Genomic DNA, 16,460 nt, shown 5'->3' with positions numbered 1-16,460 from the left:
TTTAAGTTGCCAGTGAGCTCCCAGAAAACAAGCTTAGCGAAAGTCTTCCCAGAGGTGATCACATGTGGCAAATCCTTCACTTTAGGCATTATGTAATTTAACCACCAGATGCTGTCTATCCTACCTTCCAATCCATTCCAAAGGCTCATATGTTGCTTAATACCTTTTGTGAGTCTTTTCAGAGTATGCAAGTATAGCACAGGCGTGGTGGCTCACACCTGTAATTCCAGCACTTTGGGAGGTCAAGGCAGGCAGATCACCTGAGGTTAGGAGCTCGAGACCAGCCAGGCCAACATGGTGAAACCCGGCCTCTACTAAAAATACAAAAATACCTGGGCGTGGTGGTGCATGACTGTAATCCAAGCTACTTGGAAGGCTAGGGCAGAAGAATTGCCTGAACCCAGGAGGTGCAAGCTGCAGCGAGCCAAGATTGCCCCGTTGCACTCCAGCCTGTGCAAAAAGAAACTGTCTCAAAATAAATAAATAAATAAAATAAAACATAAAAGAATAAAAAAAAAATTTATAAAAGAGTATGCAAGTACAATGACAGTTACACTCTATAGTCTGCTCTATAAGAATAGTTATTATTAGCCAGATGTGGTGGCTCACGGCTATAATCTCAGCACTTTGGGAGGCAGAGGAGGGTGGATCACCTGAGGTCAGGAGTTCCAGACCAGCCTGGCCAACACAGTGAAACCCTGTCTCTATTAAAAATACCAAAATTGGCCAGGCGCAGTGGCTCATGCCTGTAATACCAGCACTTTGGGAGGCCGAGACGGGAGGATCACGAGGTCAGGAGATTGAGACCATCCTGGCTAACATGGTGAAGTCCCATCTCCACTGAAATTCCAAAAAAATAATTAGGCAATGTGGTGGCATGCACCTGTAGTCCCAGCCACTTGGGAGGCTGAGGCAGGAGAATCGCTTGAACCTGGGAGGCAGAGGTTGCAGTGAGCCGAGATCCGGCCACTGCACTCCAGCCTGGGCGAGACTCCGTCTCAAAAAAAAAAACAAAAAAAAAAACAAAAAAGAATAGTTATTATTGTGTACATTCATATATTACTCTATGTTACTCTTCACACCTATATAGCCATGGTTCTTTTCAAGGAAATTCCCTTGAAACCAGTTGCGTATGATTATTACCAAGGCCTGTTTGCAATTACAATGCTGATCATAAATATTTTATCATCCTTACTGTTTTTGATAATATTAAAGCACAAAAGGCCACAAATGGCAAATAGTAATTACTTACGAATAAAAAGATTTTGGGAATGTACCAAGTCTACTCGCTGAAATAGTCTCTCCCACCACCACTTACATATATTACACATCAGGACAAGAAAAGTTTAGGCAGATGGGAGGTATTGGGATTATCAACATAACCCTGACCAACCAATTTGATATCTGACATCAGTTTTAATACTCACATGCTGTCTGTTGTCCATCTCTTTGCTATCCTAGGAATTGACTCCCTCTCCAATTTCTCTTCAAAGTACTGCTTCCGGTAAATTGTAATTGGCTAGTTATTCATTCCCTCCATCTACTTAAGCTCCTTGATGGAAAAGGCTGTGATTTAGACCCCTGGCCAATGGGTACTCTAAAAAAATACTTGTGGAATAAAGTGAAACTTCATATAATTCTAATGATGTTTTAGATTGACTCAATTCTGGGATCTCCAACAAAGCTCACTCCACTCATTCAGTAGGCTGTGAGAAGCATTTTATCAAATAAGGGAGAGACAGCTGAAGGTAAGGTAAAAACGTCTCTCGTATATTTTGAGTTGTTCCTCTGACACCAACTAGCAGTTTCCCCATCTGCAAAATGAGCAGGGATTGGATTAGGTGATCTTGCTGTCATAAAATTATGATTTAATGTGGTTTACCTTGCCATATAAAATGTAAAACACCCTCACTCGCCGACGACGACCTGCCTGGATGCGCACACGCCCTGCCGCCACCTGGCAGAAATCCTTCGTCCGTTACCCACAGTCTTTCCCCAGATGAGACTGCTGTCCAGCATCCGATAAAGCAGTTCTCACAAACTTTATTGGGTCAATAATTCCTTTTTCCACCATATTCACAAAACCTCCAACCACAGCATCATAACCAACTTCTAAGGAAATTCGCATAATTTTCTCAGCTATCAAAGATCCTTCAACACCTGCATTCTTAGCAATGGTCATTGCTGGAATTTTGAGTGTTCTTTTCATAATTTCCATACCAATTTTTTGATCTTCATTAGTTGGAGTCCATGAGTCCACGGCCGGAATGCACCAAAGCAGGGCACAACCCCCTCCCAAAACAATGCCTTCTTCAACAGCAAAGCTGTAGCATTAAGGGCATCTGTAACTCTTTCTTTTCATTCATTTCAACATCACTTGTCCCAACAACCTTCAGCACAGCTACTCCATCTGAAAGTGTTGCCAGCCGTTCAGTTTTTCCTTTTCATATTCACTAGTTGTGACATCTAACTGCTCATTGACTTCTCGAATACATTTTTCAATTTGAGCCTTGTCACCTTTTCCTTTTAAGAGCATGGCATCGGCTGGGCGCGGTGGAGTTTTCAGAAGTTTTCAGGAGTTTTGCTCTTGTTGCCCAGGATGGAGAGCAATGGTGTGATCTCGGCTCACCGCAACCTCTGCCTCCCGGGTTCAAGCGATTCTCCCGCCTCAGCCTACCAAGTAGCTGGGATTACTGGTGCGCGCCACCACGCCCGGCTAATTTCTGTATTTTTAGTAGAGATGGGGTTTCTCCATGTTGGTCAGGCTGGTCTCAAACTCCTGACCTTATGATCCGCCCATCTCGGCCTCCCAAAGTTCTGGCATTGATTACAGGTGAGCCACTGCGCCCGGCTCAGATTAACTCTTTTTAAAAAAATCAATGAAGGGCGGGCCCGCCCGGTGGCTCACGCCTGTAATCCCAGCACTTTGGGAGGCCAAGGGAGGTGGATCATGAGGTCAGCAGTTCAAGACCAGCCTGGCCAAGATGGTGAACTCCCACCTGTACTAAAAATACAAAAATTAGCCGGGCGTGGTGGCGGGCGCCTGTAATCCTAGCTTCTCGGGAGGCTGAGGCAGAGAATTGCTTCAACCCGGGAGGCAGAGGTTGTGGTGAGCGGAGATCGCACCACTGCACTCCAGCTAGGGCGACAGAGTGAGGCTCCGTCTCAGAAAAAACAAACAAACAAAAAACAATGGAAATTCTAAATTCGGTATGTGTATTAAACTGGGACAAAACTAATAACAGTATTTTGCCAAGGGCACTTGGCCTTACTCCCATTCTCTCACACTTCAGATATAAATCACTGAATGAATCCAGCACTGAATAAATGAATGATCCATAATTTCCTAAAACAGTTCCAATTTTCATCTTGCACAAATCTACAAAACGGATCCACCCGCACAGCACTTAAACTCCTGGTAGTGTCTTTCAAGGCCAAGGTAGTTCCCCTCGGGAATCCAGTTCCCTCCTCCTGGTTCAGGATCCGAAGGCTCCCTCACTTCATTTCAGGTCTCCTGCCAAAAGATTTCCTCACAAAGGCCTCTCAGACCGATCCCTTCTCCACTTACAAATTAACAGTCTCCTCCCCACTTCCTAGCCCTACTGCATTTTTCTTCATGAAGATTTATGGCACTGTTACATATCTATGCGTTTTCTTGTCTATCTTTTCCCTAGAATATACAGTCCAGGAGGGGAAGGGCTGGGGCGGCTTCCTTTGCTGTGGGATCCCAGCACCAACAGCGGAGCCCAGGACATAGTAAGTGCTCAGTAAATCACAAATCGCTTCTCCAAGGGTCCAAGGCTAGTTTCCCAGAGCCTCAGGACACTTCTCTCTTAGCCCGACCCACCTCCGAGTAGCCGCCCACCTCTACTCGACCCCCAGCTTGGGTCCTCATTCTCGCACCCCTTGGCCGCAGGGACTGCGCGGCGCATCCACCTCCCCAGACCCCGCGACTGCGGTTGGGCCCCGCGGCTGCGCTCAGCAGCGCACCTCCCGGGCAGCTGCGCCTCTGCGCTGGACCCAGGCCGCCGCCGCGCCAGGCAGTGACAGCTGCGCTCCCGCCGGCCCCGCCCGCAGCCGTTGGGACGCACTAACTGCCTCGAACAGCAGAGCATTCGACTTTGAATGGTCCGTTAATGTGGTCGCAAAACGTGACTCGGTTCATCGGGCGCCCTCCGTAAGCAAGACAAGCACCCACCTGCGGTCCGAGCAGTCCCGCTCGCGGTCGGGGTTGTCCGGCCCCTCCCGGCTTCTCACCTGCGCACCAAACGGTCCAGCCCTGGCGGCAGCTGGGGATCCCTCCGAGCGCCCCCTCGGGCGTCTTCCTGAGACCCGGGCGAGGGAACTCTTTAAGGGGAAACAGTTTTGGGCCCCACCACTCTTGGCGCCGCCGTTAGGAGGGTGTGAACATTTATGCTTTAAGAGATACCCGAGCCCCTATCTACCGCGGCTATCTACCGCCGCGAGCAGACCGGCTAGGCTGGGAAGAAGGCTCAGGGCGATATCCGGTTACCAGTTCTTTCGGACTCACGAACTCTTCTTGGATGAAAAGCCCCGCAGTTGTTCTCTCCACCTCCTGGAAAAGACTCTCTAGAGTTTTGGGGTTAGGAGTAATAAAGATCATCCTCTGCTGCCCCATTGGTGCCATCCAGGGTAAGGCCCCTGCAGACAGCAGAAGGTGTTTTGGAGAGATTGTTCTCCCGCAGCCCAAGGGTAAGGCTTACCTTGGAATTACCTGGAGCCTCACCATGACAGTTTGGCCTTCAGTAAAGGGTTGATAAGTCAATAGCAAACAAGGGCTATTGAAAGGGTACTGCACTTCTCAAATGAGGATATTCCAGTCAACAATGAACATGTCAAAAAGCATGCAACTGAATTGGTCATCAGGGAACTTCAAATTAAACCTACATGAGATACCAGTTCTTGCCCACTACAATGGCTAAAACAAAGGTGTGTGTGTGTGGGGGGGCGGGGTATGTGGAGAAAAAAGGAAGTGAATGCCTAACCTGGGGAATATGGAATGTTTAGAACTCTCACACGTTTGTTAATGGGGTATAAATTCATAAAATGTTTGTCAATATTTATTAGAACATATGCCTACTCCATGATCCAACAATTCCACTCCTAGGTTTACACTTAACAGAAATGCATACATATGTTTACCAGAAAGTAGGTGCTAAAATGTTAATCTCAGCAGTATTCATAACAGCTCCAAACTGGAAATAATCCAAATATCCATTAACAGGAGAAAGGAGAAATATTTTGTGGTATATTCATACAATGGACTATTTATTATGTAAAAATGAGTGAAGACGCAATTGTAGTCCCAGCTACCTGAAAGGCTGAGGTAGGAGAATCGCTTCAGCCCGGGAAATTGAGGCTACAGTGAGCTATGATCATGCCACTACACTCCAGTCCGGGCAACAAAGTGAGACCCGGTCTTTACAAAATAAAATAGGCTGAGTGCGGTGGCTCACGTCTGTAATCCCAGCACTTTGCGGGGCAGAGGTGGGCGGATCACAAAGTCAGGAGTTCGAGACCAGCCTGGCCAATACAGTGAAACCCCGTCTCTACTAAAATTACAAAAATTAGCCAGGTGTGGTGGTGGGCATCTGTAATCCCAGTTACTTGGGAAACTGAGGCATGAGAATCGCTTGAACCAGGAGGCGGAGGTTGCAGCGAGCTGAGATTACACCATTGCACTCCAGCCTGGGCATCAGAGCGAGACTCCGTCTCAAAAAATAATAATAATAAAATAAAATAAAATAATAAAATAGTGAATATACTACAGCCACATGTAACCATGTGAATAAATCTCACAAAGTTGAAAGAAACCAGTTGCAAAGAGAACATATTGAATTATTTAATTTATAGAAAGGTCAAAAACGGGCACAACCAACCTATGGTGTCATAAATCTAGATTGCGATCACCTTTTGGGAGGTTGTGATGGAAGGGATGCAAGGGCTTATGGGATCTGTTGTGTAACTCAGTTTGGATGCTCGTTCACTTTGTAAAAACAATCATTCAATTGAACATTTTTTGGCATGTAAAGTTTTTTAATTAAGAAAAAAGACTGACGTGTTAATTTGTGCCAGTTTCCCCTCAATTCAATTCAACATACATTCATTTTATAATCACTATAGGAGGTAGGCGCTGTGGAGACCTGGAGAGATGTCTCTGCCTTCTAGGAGAAGGTGGCACAAACATAAAAGCCGTCAATTGGGAATAGTCTTTGATCCTACGCTAATTATTAGGGAAGCCCAAAAACTTATCTTGGGAGAAACTTGTGGAAAAAAGGAATACATCTGGCATTATTATTTTTTTTTTTTGAGACGGAGTCTTGCTGTGTTGCCCAGGCTGGAGAGCAGTGGTTCAATCTCAGCTCACTGCAACCTCTGCCTGCCAGATTTAAGAGATTCTCCTGCCTTAGCCTCCCGAGTAGCTGGGATTACAGACGTGCGCCACCATGCCCAGCTAATTTTTGTATTTTTTAGTAGAGATGGGGGTTTCACCATGTTTGCCAGGCTAGTCTTGAACTCCTGACCTTGTGATCTGCCCGCTTCAGCCTCCCAAAGTGCTGGGATTACAGGCATAAGCCACTGCGCCCGGCCCATAATTTCTTTTTTTGTTTGTTTGTTTGTTTGTTTTGAGACGGAGTCTCGCTCTGTCACCCAGGATGGAGTACAATGGCATGGCCTTGGCTCACTGCAATCTCCACCTCCCAGGTTCAAGCAATTCTCCAGCCTCAGCCTCACAATAGCTGGGATTACAGGCGCTGCCACCAAGCCCGGCTAATTTTTGTATTTTTGGTAAAGACGGGGTTTCACCATCTTGATCAGGTTGGACTTGAACTCCTGACCTCAGGTGATCCACCCACCTTGGCCTCCCAAAGTGCTGGGATTACAGGCATGAGCCACTGCGCCCAGCCCCTTCCCTCTTCTTAAATATTAATATTTATTTGTAGTACTAATTTTAATTAGTTATAAATGAAGGCCCAGTGGTCAAGTGAATTGTTCAAAATTGCTCAGTAAGTCTGAAGCAGGCTGGGCAAGAAGCTAATCTTTCACCTTACTATGGCAGAGATCTCACATTACCTTAGTGGCGTCAGAGCCCTGCCATACTGGCCAGTGTTCACTCAGAAATGACAGGATCAAGTAGTATTTTTCTTGATGTTAAATGTATTTAGTTATTAAATTCTGAGACTGAAACTTTCCTTTTTTAATTTTAATTTTTTTGGGGGACGGTATTGCTGTGTCGCCCAGGCTGGAGTGCAGTGGTGTGAACTTCCGGGCTGAAGCGATCCTCCTAACCCAGTTGGCCAAGTAGCCGGAAGGACAGGCATCAGCACCACACCTAGCTAATTTTTTGTTAAACTGTATTTTTTTGTAAAGACAAGTCTCGCCATGTTTCTTAGACTGGTCTCGAATTCCTGAGCTTAAGCAATCCTCCCCCTCCCAAAGTGCTGGGATTATGGGCATGAGCCGCTGCACCCAGCCCTGAGACTATCACCTTCCTATCTTTCTGGTGGAAGGTTTTAATTAATATTAAAACGTTGATTCTTTTATAAAATGATGGGCATAGTAGACTGTAGTTAGTAATTAATGTCTTTACTTGAAAATATAAAAAGTTCTGTGTTCTCTCATATTTCCCCACTGGTTCATAAAATGAAAAAGTTTAGAACAGACTTTTGCTTCATTCTTATGCTGCTTCTGGTTCAAGATCCTTTTGTTTCATTCTACGTTCTATTTGTTACGAAGAAAATCTGTGGTTTTTTTCTTTCTTTCTTTCTTTTCTTCTTTTTGAGACAAGACTTTGCTCTGTTGCCCAGGCTGGAGTGCAGTAATGATCCTCCCACCTCAGCCTCCTGTGTAGCTGGGACCACACCGCTGTGAGTCACCCAGCCCGGCTTATTTATTTATTGAGACAGGGACCACTTTGTCACCCAGGGTGGAGTGCAGTGGAACATACATGGCTCCGCTGCAGCCTCGACCTCCCAGGATCAAGCAATCCTCCCACTTCAGTTTTCTGAGTAGCTAGGAATACTGGCATGAGCCACCACGCCCTGGAGGGAAATCTTTTAAATGTGGATCTATATATTCTTGTAGAGGATATGGGTGACCCATGTTCTATTTCCTTTATATACCTTCCTCTGCAGAGACTGGAAAACCAAAAAGTATATTTTCCAGATTTTTTCGCAACTAGCATTCTAGTTGTAAATTGTGGACCTATCCATAATTTGCACACATAAGAAACTTGAAAAGTGGAAGCCAGGATGGGGCCAGCTGCTGGCCACTTTGGCTGTTGCTGCTGGTCAGTAGAGTCATGGGATGTTGGGTTTTTCTGCAGCAGTGTTCCAATGTCTATTCACTAGTTCTACGGCCTTTTTTTGGGGGGGGGGAGGGAGTCTCACTTTGTCACCCAGGCTGGAGTGTGGAGTGCAGTCCCAAGATCTCGGCTCAGTGCAACCTCTGCCTCCCAGGTTCAAGTGATTCTTCTGCCTCAGCCTCCCAAGTAGCTGTGATTACAGGTGCCCGCCACCACACCTGGCTAATTTTTGTATTTTTAGTGGAGACGGGGTTTCACCATGTTGGCCAGGCTGGTCTTGAACTCCTGACCTCAGGTGATTCGCCTGCCTCAGCCTCCCAAAGTGCTGGGATTAGAGGCATGAGCCACCATGCCCGGCGTTTTATGGCTGTTGAGAGGTGCTGAGGCTGTGTTAGCAACAGTAGCTGCCCAGTTCCTTGATCACAACTAGGGCAGTAAGTTCTCCTTTTTTTCTTTATTTTTAATTTTTTTTCTTTCCATACACATGTCAGTGCAGGGGCATGTGTTCCTGAACTCAACAGTTTCAGCAATACAGTCTTGATTTCTCACCTTTCTGAAGCTTTCCTGGTGGCTGAGTTTAGCAGCCTCATTCTTGGAGCCATTTCTGATATACAGCAGAAACCCCCTTTTCTCCAGTACTTCCAACAATTTTGTAAGCACATTAAGCTCCAGTATTAAAGCCTTTCCTACTTAAGTGGTTTCTAATTACTGCAGCCAGCCCTGACAGGTGTAATACCTGACTGAGCAGTAGCCCACTGGCCTTTTCTTCTTCTTTCCATAAATGCCAAAGGCAATGCAACCTGGTGCTTTCATCCCTGGTCTTTTGAGGCCTCCTGTTCATTTCTTGGGCTTCCAGGGATGAAAGAAAGTCATGATTACTATTGTTTAAGAAGGGCAGGCAGCCAGGCTTCAGGAGGAATCATGAGTTGAGGATTTTTCTAAGGCCTCAGGTTCCATGTGATTCAGTATGTTATGTTCTTACCAATCAAGGTACCACCCCTTTACAAATTAGAGAGCTTAGATCTATGGTTAGGAACAATACCAGTTCTTTCCTTCTTTAGACTTCACGTTGGGCTCTAGGTTCCCCCTGCTAAAGAAAATTTCTGCTTTTGCTTATTGCCCATCATCAGGGAAAAGTGACAGTGCTGTAAGTACGAATTATTAGCCTAAAAATAATTTTTTGTATGTTTTTCACAATTTATTTAATATTACTAGGAACTCTACTAAAAAATAAAAGTGCGCTTTTCCCTCAAACAAAATTCTTGAAAATATTAACATCTCCCCTCTCTTTTGGCATAGGTAATATACACTTTATTATGCCAGAATTACTTACGCCCAGTAATAATTTTTCCATGGCATTTTTGTTATTGCAAATGTAGCTGCCTCCTGTTCCTTTCCTTGTTCCTAAACTATTGCCACGATGATACTAAAAAGCCAGTGTGGTATACTCTTTTGTAAACCACCTGACCTAGAAGACCCTAGAGAATCGTTAGATAGGATGTCTTTGGATAAGCAGAAAATACCTGTTGCAGAATCTTGACCAATAGCCCCTGCAGGGTCTTGTGTGTGTGTGTGTGTGGGGGATAGTTATCACATGAAAGGGAAATTCTTGCCCTCAACTTTAGAGCAGTTTTTACACAATGCTAAAGCATCATTGAGCTCTAATTATAAGAAAAACTCTGGACTAGGCTGGGCGCGGTGGCTCATGCCTGTTATCCCAGCACTTTGGGAGGCCAAGGCGAGTGGATCACCAGGTCAAGAGATCGAGACCATTCTGGCCAACATGGCGAAAACCCGTCTCTAATAAAAATACAAAAAAAATTAGTTGGGCGTGGTGGAGCACGCCTGTAGTCCCAGCTGCTTGGGAAGCTGAGGCAGGAGAATCGCTTGAACCCAGGAGGCAGAGATTGCAGTGAGCCAAGATCACACCACTGCACTCCAGACAGAGCAAGACTCTGTCTTAAAAAAAGAAAACTCTCGACTAGAAAAAAAAATGTATATCATGCTAAGGAAGCAAATGATTCCATAACTAACATAGTATAGATGGTATCTCTCAAGTTCTCAAATAATTTCTTCCTAGTCTCTTATCTCAGATTCTAGGTTAAACATTTTATGTTCCATTCACTGAATGTAGAGGATATCTTTTCACTAATCCCACCTATCTTTTCAATTTCTCCAGGAAGGTAGGTTGAGGGGAAATCTGCTTTCAAATTTTAAAGGCCTCATGGTGTTAGGAGGAAAATAGCATTTTCCCAGGGAGGTAGCAACTCAGGTAGGTTTCTGAAGCAGATCTACTTCAAATCAGGCATTTTTAGGATTTTTTCCAGCGTTATTTATTTATGAGACGGAGTCTCGCTCTGTTTGCCCAGGCTGGAATGCAGAGGCACGATCTCGGCTCACCGCAACCTCGCCTCCCTAATTCAAGCGATTTCCGGCTAATTTTTGCATTTTTAGCAGAGACTGGGTTTCACAATAGGCTGGTCTCCAAATCCTGACCTCAAGTGATCCGCCTGTCTTGGCCTCCCAAAGTGCTAGGATTACAGGCGTGAGCCACCGTGCCCAGCAGTGTACTTTATAAAGGTCTTCTCCCTCTGGTTTGGTTCACATCATCAGTTGACTACCTACTATGTATCTGACACTGCCTGGCACCAGAGATAAGATGTAGTTCTCGGCAAGGCGGGATGGCTCACGCCTGTAATCCCAGCATTTTGGGAGGTGGGCGAATCATTTGAGGTCAGGAGTTCGAGACCAGTCTGGCCAACATGGTGAAACCCCGCCTCTACTAAAAATACAAAAAACATTAGCTGGGCGTGGTGGTGGGCGCCTGTAGTCCCAGCTACTCGGGAGGCTGAGACAGGAGAATCACTTGAATCCCGGAGGGTGCAGTGAGCCGAAATCGCGCTTCAGCCTGGGCGACGGAGCCAGACCCTGTCTAAAGGAAAAAAAAAAAAAATGTAGTTCTCTATCAAGGAAGACTTCTGTATGTGATTAATGCCCTTCCTTCTGAGAAATCTTTACAGTTCTCTTCACCTGCATCCCCTCTCTCCAACTATTACACGAATGGTTTCTTTAGTAACCCAGCTGCTTGAATACTGTGACCCAGGGTCAGTCTTCAGCTTTCTAATATTAGAGAACCTCAGTTTTCCCTGTCCTTCTCTAAAGGCAGGGTGAAACCCTTTTCCTTTCCTCCGTGTCATTCATTCTCTTAGGTAACGTAAACAAATGGGAAGTCTGGGACCAAAGACTCATAAGAATTTAATTATTATGCATATTCCAGAAAGCCAGCGTACACGCAGACTTCCGAGGCAGTAAACAGGAAACCATCGATCCCATGCAGGAAATGACCTTGCTTGAAGGCAACGAAGGTGCCGCGGATTTCCCTCGTTTTCCTTCAATTCCTTTCTAAACTCATTTCCGTGTTTCAATCAATTTGGTCCTTCTCTACATTAACAGAGCTCCCCCTGCCCCGAGAGAATGGCAAACAGACCCTTCCCTTTAGTGGACATTTTTATGCCTTGTTTTACATCACTGCAAATCTCAGCCAATCAGTAGTTGGGGTAGGAGGTACCAAAATAATCTTCACTTCCTCCCCCAAATACCACCCCTCGCGTGCGTCATCCTGTGATAGATTACCGACGCAGCCAATCAACAAGCGATCTTGGGCCGGGCCTACCCGAACCCCAGCCAATTAAGAGGAAGATGAGGAATTGGGGCGGAGGATGGAAAACTTGCCACCTCTTTTGGAAATGATTTCAAGAGGTGCGTCCGGAACTAGGGAAACTTACGACTTTTGCTAACGATCGCGGCGTGCTGTGTATCTCCTGTGCCAGTTCTGTCTCCCCAAGACCCACCCCAAGATGGGCCCCATGGCCCACCTACCCGACCCCCAGTTTCAATAGGACGTGTCCTCATCCCTGAGGTCCTCCAGAAAGGAACCCAACCCCAATGGCGATTGCTTCACACGCTCCTCCCCGCGCCGGTGGAGTAGGGGGCAGGAGAGACCTGCTGCCTCTGGCGCCAATCTTTCCATTCAGTGCGTCTTTCCTGCCTTGCCCACGTTCCCGGGCCGGAGCTGACACGGGGGTGGGAGGAGCCAAGTGCTTGCTTGTCTTGGGCAGAGGCGAAGCTTCTTAAGGTGGAACAGGAATGTTGAGCGGCTGGGCCTCTACCGCTGAGATGTGCCGGCCCCTGCTTCCCAACCTCGCCTCCCAGTTTTTCATCTCTGGTTCCCTTGTGGGAACCAGTTTAATTTTTAGGGGAGTGGAAATCAAACAGGTTGGGTAGAGACTAGAAAATTAACGTAGAAAAGCCAGGCGCGGTGGCTCACGCCTGTAATCCCAGCACTTTGGGAGGCCGAGGCGGGCGGATCGCGAGGTCAGGAGATCCAGACCATCCTGGCTAACACGGTGAAACCTCCTCTCTACTAAAAGTACAAAAAATTTGCCGGGCTTTGTGGCAGGCGCCTGTAGTCCCAGCTACTCGGGAGGCTGAGGCAGGAGAATGGCATGAACCCGGGAGGCGGAGCTTGCAGTGAGCCAAGATCGCGCCACTGCACTCCAGCCTGGCCGACAGAAAGAGACTCAGTCTCAAAAAAAAAAAAAAAAAAAGAAAGAAAGAAAAGAAAGAAAGCGTAGAAAACGGTAAATAATAAACAGTTATGTAAAGGAAATTCAAACTATACAGATAACTTCACCTTTATGATTTAATATCTTGCGTTCTATTGCCCCCTCCATTACTTTTTATTTATTTTTTCAGTTTCCAGAGTCAATGGTGACCCCATTATCTTTTAAAGTAGCAGTTAGAATTTTTCTGGTGGTGCAAATGTAAGCTCATGTTTTGTCTGATAAATATTCCTAAATGAATCGTTTGTATGTTGGTTTAGTTTCTCTAATAGACCCGACTACAGCCATTAAAAGAGGTCAGAACTCTGTGTTTAGTGGCTGCAGACTACCCCCTACTTCGTTGATCACAGGTCCCCAGGAATCTGGAAGAGTGGAGATGAGGTCTTGGCTGTGGTTCAGTTGTCTCAATTGTAAATGGGAGTAACATTTCCTCACCTCCTAGGTTTAGTGTCAATAGACCTAGTATAAATGAAAATATTGTAATCTGAAAGGTGTAAACAGACATTAGGTAATATTATACGTACAAAGCATATAATAATAGTAAACACATAGTCCTATGTTCCAGCATTTTTAAACAGTACTTTAAATTTATCTTTTTAAATTTTTATATTTTTTGAGATGGAGTCTGCAATCTGTTGCTCAGGCTGGAGTGCAGTAGCGTGATCTCGGCTTACTGCAATCTCTGCCTCCCAGGCTCAAGCGATTCTTCTTCCTCAGCCTCCCAAGTAACTGGGGCTACAGGTGCGTGCCACCACGCCCGGCTAATTTTTGTATTTTTAGTAAAGACAGAGGTATTGCCATATTGGCCAGGCTGGTCTCGAACTCCTGACCTCGTGATCCGCCCACCTCGGCCTCCCAAAGTGTTGGGATTGCAGGCGTGAGCCACCACGCTGGGCTAAACAGTACTTTTTTTTTTTTAATTTTATTTTTTTTGAGACGGAGTCTCGCTTTGTCCCCCAGGCTGGAGTGCAGTGGCGCGATCTCGGCTCACTGCAAGCTCTGCCTCCCGGGTTCATGCCATTCTCCTGCCTCAGCCTCTCGAGTAGTTGGGACTACAGGCGCCCACCACCAGCCCGGCTAATTTTTTGTATTTTTATAGAGATGGGGTTCAACCGCGTTAGCCAGGATGGTCTCCATCTCCTGACCTCGTGATCCGCCGTCTTCGGCCTCCCAAAGTGCTGAGATTACAGGCCTGAGCCACCGGGCCCGGCCAACAGTACATTTTAAAAAATTGTTTATCTTGTAAGAATTCAAACACATGCAAAAGTAGAGAAAATGGGATTTTTTTTTTTTTTGAGACAGTCTCACTCTGTCACCCAGGCTGGAGTGCAATGGCACAATCTCGGCTCACTGCAACCTCCACCTCCTGGGTTCAAGCAATTCTCCTGCCTCAGCCTCCCGAGTAGCTGGGATTACAGGCACCCGCTATCATGCCCAACTAATTTTCATATTTTTGTAGAGACAGGGTTTCTCCATGTTGGTCAGGGTGGTCTTGAACTCCTGACTTCAGGTGATCTACCTGCCTCGGCCTCCCAGAGTGCTGGGATTACAGGCGAGAGCCACCATGTCTGGCCCAGAGAATAGCATTTTAAAGAAACTGTTGTAAAAAGCAACATTTGGTCAATCTTTCATCTAACATCTGTACCCCTCTCCCCCATTACTTGATTATTTTGAAGCAAATTTCAGGCATTTCATGTCTAAGTACTTTAGTATTCATAAATATTCATAAAAAATGGTAATTCCATTAGCATCTAAAGTATATAATAATTGTTTGATATTGCCCTCAGTATTGGAATTTTACCAGTTGTCTCATAATACTCATAATATTTTTTCCAGTTGCTTTGTTCTAATCAGGATCCCCCAAAAGGTCTACATATTGTATTTTATGGACATGTCTCTTGGTCCATATATATTGCATTTGGTTGATAAGCCTCTCAGTCTCTAGGTTCCTCCTCCCTTAGGCATTTAACTAAATACATTACACGTATGAAGTCACATAATGTCTTCACAACATTATGAAATAGGTACTATTATTACCGCCATTTTACTGATGAGGAAACTGAGTCACAAAGCAGTTAAATGACTTACCTAAATTCTCACAATTATTAGGACTCAAAGTTGAGATCTGAATACTGTACATGAATCTTAACCACTATTTTTGTTTCATGTAACACATAGTCTCTAATAAATGCTTCCAAAATGTGCGTTGTAGCGTATTAGTCACCAATTTTATAAAGAAGAGTTTTGCTCAAGGTAAATTAACACTCATGAATAATTATATAACATGTTTTATTACAAAGAAGAGTGGATCCTTACATTTTAATTTCTTGCATGTTTCAGTGACTTGAATCCTTCTCCATATTACCCCCCTTAATAGAAAGTAAAGTGAGAATGAATGTAAGTGCTTCCCCCCAATCTTCAGGCAAAACCAGACCAAACCAGCCTTATCAGTTTCTTTTAATTTGAAAAATTACATAAGCAAATCTATACAAACACTAATTATAGATACAGTAAAAAATGAAGTAAATTAAAATAATCCATAAACTCACATCTTTGGTGTGCATCCATCTTCTATGTGTGTATTGGTATGCACACAAATATATACATGAACATATATATTTTAAAAAGCAACTATATGATTGCATTATACAAATTTTAAAATGATTTTCTCACTCAAATAAGTCAGATATATGAAACAATGGTTCTTTAAAATAATGTATGCCTACTGCAAAATATCTAAATGATAAAGAACATAATAAAAGTAAAATAACTTCACTCACTACCTTTCAGAGATAAATATAATTATTCTCGTAAATGCTAAATAGTACTCTGTTGTACAGATGTGCCATAATATATTTAAAATCACCCTATTTTGGATATTTAGGTCTTTTCTAATTTTCCAGTTACAAAAAATACTGCAGAAAATGTCTTGTAAAAACCAAATAATTTCTTGAGCTTTTTATTTTTCCAAATTGCCAGAAAGATTCTAATCCTTCCCTTATGTTTCCATTTTTAGTATTTCTGCCTGTCACTCAAGCAATTTGCATGCATAGGAAATGTCAAAAACGGTTGAAACATAACAAAACATCCAACATGTAGCAAGAAAGATTTGCCGCCAAATTATCTGCGTGTGGGAGAATCATTTAATGCCTCAAAGAGGGGAAAAAATAAATCTTTAAACCTGAATATAGGAAGTGTGAGGAGGAGGAAAAGGCTTGGTTTGGTTTACTGCCTTTAATTTTGGGGATGATTTTAAATTATGATGGCTCCGAACAATGGTATAGAGGTTAAGAGCTGGGCATTGGAGTCATTTGGATTTAAGTACTGACTTTGCTACTTACTAATTAAGTGAACTCACACATAGTATCTGGAAGTCACAATTTTCTCATCTGTAAAATAAGTATAATAATAGTGTTTTAGGAAATTGCTGGAATCATCAATGTGATAACGCACGCAGAATGATCAGTGCAATGCCTGGCATATTATAAATATCATTATTAATATAATATATA

The 16,460-nt window shown here is 44.4% G+C and overlaps 1 pseudogene; it reads right to left on the bottom strand.

Moving 5' to 3' along the window:
• Positions 1-974: 974 nt before the first annotated feature.
• LOC116268835 lies at positions 975-2,572 on the bottom strand (annotated as a pseudogene).
• Positions 2,573-16,460: the final 13,888 nt, after the last annotated feature.

The sequence above is a fragment of the Papio anubis genome, chromosome 9 (genome assembly GCF_008728515.1).
Source record: "Papio anubis isolate 15944 chromosome 9, Panubis1.0, whole genome shotgun sequence".
NCBI lineage: Eukaryota > Metazoa > Chordata > Mammalia > Primates > Cercopithecidae > Papio > Papio anubis.
This window is presented reverse-complemented; position numbering and strand designations above follow the sequence as displayed.